Raw genomic sequence first — 3,631 nt, 5'->3', positions numbered from 1 at the left:
CTTTGGCACCTTGAGCTGGGTAAGGCTATCATTTTCTAACATTATTTTCAGTAGTCATAGCTGTGGGGTTTGCAGGTCATCCTTTTACTATAAAGCAACAAAATCACAATCTTACAGCTGGAAGTTTTAGAGTAAATTATTATCTGTATTCTGGATGCTCTTAGAGACATTTCAGTGTCTTTAAATAATTGTCTTTGGGTGTATCATCCAGTTTCTATTATTGTCATCTGTGGGAGGGTTTACATGACTACTTCACCCTTTTGACATTACCATTCCTAGGTCATTTAGGGCTGACGAAACAGAGACCTACATGGCTCTCAATTAAAAGCACAGAAGTGGGGAGAGGCGCTGCCGCCACGGCGGCCAAGCCAAGCGAGCGCAGTCGGGCGGGAGAGAAGAAGCTGCGGGACCGAGCTGGGGGGCAGCAGGGAGAGAGCGCCCACCAACTTCCCTTCCCTCCTCGATGTGATCGGGGGCGTCCCGGCCTCCGCCTCCGCAGCCGCTGGAGGAGGGAGAGCCGGGGGCCCTTGCTTCGGAGTTGGGGCCCAGCAGTCCTCAAGGAGAGAGCCTAAGACCGCGGCAGTTGCTAGCTGAGTTAAACCCATCCACAGTAATGGCCGTGGCCTTACCCAGGACCCTGGGGAAGTTGCAGCTGTATAGAATATTACAAAAAGCCAATCTGCTTTCTTATTTTGATGCCTTTATCCAACAAGGTGATGATGATGTCCAGCAACTCTGTGAAGCAGGAAAAGTGGAGTTTTTGGAAATCATGGCACTCGTGGGCATGGTTAGCAAGCCCCTCCATGTTAGAAGGCTACAGAAGGCTTTGAGAGACTGGGTCACAAACCCTGGACTTTTCAATCACTTGCTGACTTCCCTTCCTGTCAGTAGCATACCCATCTATAAACTGCCAGAGGGATCACCAACATGGCTGGGAATATCCTGCAGTAGTTATGAAAGGAGTTTAGCAATGCCTGGGAACCTCAATTTAAAATCCCCAATTTTACCACCCAATGTCTTTACCACCCAGTTTCCCCAATTTTGCCACCACCTGTGTGCAGAGCTTGGGACAGGGGAAGTCAGATGTGGTCGGGAGCCTAGCATTGCAGGATGCTGGTAAATCCAGACTCTGGCAAGGCCACCATGCCACCAAGAGCGAGCACAGCCTCTCCCCAGCAGACCTGGGCTCCCACATGTCCCCAAAGGAGAGCAGCGAGGCACTGGATGCTGCTGCTGTGCTCTCAGTGGCCGAGTGTGTGGAGCGGATGGTCCCCACACTGCTGAAGAGTGACTTGAACAAAGTGGAAGAGCCGCTAAAAAACAACAGAAGTTGGCCAAAATGATTGGTCACATCTTTGAGATGAACGATAATGATCCACACAAAGAGGAGGAAATTTGGAAATACAGTGAGTATATGGCAGATTTGACTCAAAGAGGAAGGATGGAAAACATCTCATGCTTCATGAGCTCACTGTTAATGAAACGGCTGCTCAACTCTGTGTGAAGGATAATGCTCTGCTGACAAGAAGAGATGAGCTTTTTACCTTGGCTAGGCAGATTTCTCAAGAAGTCACCTATAAATATACTTACAGAACCACCAAGTCAAAATGTGGAGAAAGAGATGAATTATCCTTGTAGAGGATTAAAGTGGAGGATGAGTTTCCAGATTTCCAGGATTCTGTGCAAACGCTCTTCCAGCAAGCTAGAGCTAAGAGTGAAGAACTCACAGCTCTTAGTTCACAGCAGCCTGAAAAGGTGATGGCAAAGCAGATGGAGTTCCTTTGCAACCAAGCTGGCTGTGAGAGATTGCAGCATGCCAAGAGGAGGCTGTCTGCAGGGCTTTACAGGCAGAGCTCAGAAAAGTACAGTCCTAATGACTTGACTTCCGATAACTCAGATGGACAAGGAGAAAGACCTTTGAATCTCCAAATGCCTAATTTACAGAACAGACAACCCCATCATATTGTGGTGGATGGGGAGCTGAGCAGACTTTATCCCAGTGAGGCAAAGTCCCACTCATCAGAGAGCCTTGGGATTTTAAAAGACTACCCACACTCAGCTTTTACCTTAGAAAAGAAAGTCATCAAAACAGACCCTGAAGATTCAAGATACCGTTCTCTGGAAATGGAATCAGATTTAAGGATAATACTCCATCACAGAAATAAGCCTTAATAACCAGTGTTGCCTCATTCAGCTCAAACAGATTTCATAGTCAAAGCAAAAGGACTGGTACAGTAGCCTGCAGAAACCAGGAAGATAAAACAACAGCCACAAAAGAGAAAATCAAAAGAGTGTTGCAATCTATAACAATAACGTTGATTCATTCACATTCCTGTGTTGAGTCATTCTACATGGAAAGGCTTACAAATCAATATTGTAAGCATTCATTATTTAAGAATGTGCAATGTATTTGTGTAATTTATAGAAGTGAAATCTAGATGTTCAGTCTTGTTTGGTTCAATAGATGTGGATACAGTTTATTTTACTTGAAATTTTGTTGTCTACTTTGTGTGTTTAATGTAAATATATGTCAGAGTTTAGAATCTTTGCCCGCAGTTGTGAAAAAGAAAGCTTAAGTGATGTACTTGTTGGCAAGATTGCAATGATTATGGAAAAATAGAAAGCAAATACTTAATTTAAGCCAAGGAAAATATTGTGGATTTAATATTTGACAAAACTGATTTTTGTTTAACAAGAAATGTGTAGCATTCACTCATATAATATCTGGTTATCAATGCACGTTTACACAATAAATACTTGAGTGGAGGAAAGTTAAAAAGATGAGCAATAGAGTAGAAAATATCTCTCTTAAACTAGCTGACCTAGATTGTATTAACAGCTACTTAAAATGTATCAAAGAAAGCTACTACATAGACAGATAAATTGAACTAAGTGTACCCATGTGTAAAAGCTTTGACTTAAGCATTGATATTTCAGAATGTGTTAAATAGATTAAGACATAGTAAGTTAACCCTACATGTTATAAAGATGGTGACTGTTAACAAAGGCTATAACAGATTAAGTACTGTTTATATCCAGTAAGTCTTCTCTATGTAGAGAAGACAGAGAGACTAGATGCTTTCACTAGGGAATGTCTCCCCACCCAGCCATCACAAGTGTGGACAATCACTGCATCCACATTTGTAGGCATATTTCTATGGAAGTTTAGTTGACACCTATATTCATTATTTATTTTATGATTTCATTTTTCTACACCTTTGAGATTTGTGAATGCAGTTTTTTCTTAAAATTCATTTTAACTTGACAGTACGTTTTTAATTCCCCCAATTTAATTAATGGACTTTGTGCATACATATGAGAGTGTGCTTAGAGGTTTATAATGTACTCGCATACTTATGAGAATTTCACACTGGAATTCATAATGGTAAAAAATCAAATACATCTGCCAACATACGTTTTTTCTGTTGGTTTAAGAGAAGATGGCCGGGTGCGGTGGCTCACTCCTGTAATTCCAGCACTTTGGGAGGCTGAGGCAGGTGGATCGCCTGAGGTCGTGAGTTCAAGACCAGCCTGACCAACATGGGGAGACCCCGTCTCTACTAAAAACACAAAGTTAGCCAGGCGTGGTGGCACACGCCTGTGGTCCCAGCTACTTGGGAGGCTGAGGCAG

General features: G+C 42.8%; 1 pseudogene across 1 annotated transcript; it reads left to right on the top strand.

Annotated features, from left to right (window-relative positions):
- Positions 1-613: 613 nt before the first annotated feature.
- On the top strand, positions 614-2,172 carry LOC703922 (NGFI-A-binding protein 1 pseudogene; annotated as a pseudogene). The gene is made up of 2 exons (XR_013412732.1): positions 614-1,007; positions 1,043-2,172. The product of XR_013412732.1 is annotated as an NGFI-A-binding protein 1 pseudogene (transcript).
- Positions 2,173-3,631: the final 1,459 nt, after the last annotated feature.

Source organism: Macaca mulatta, chromosome X (genome assembly GCF_049350105.2).
Source record: "Macaca mulatta isolate MMU2019108-1 chromosome X, T2T-MMU8v2.0, whole genome shotgun sequence".
Taxonomy (NCBI): Eukaryota; Metazoa; Chordata; class Mammalia; order Primates; family Cercopithecidae; genus Macaca; species Macaca mulatta.
Note: the sequence above shows the minus strand (reverse complement) of the source record. Positions and strands in the feature narration are given on the sequence as shown.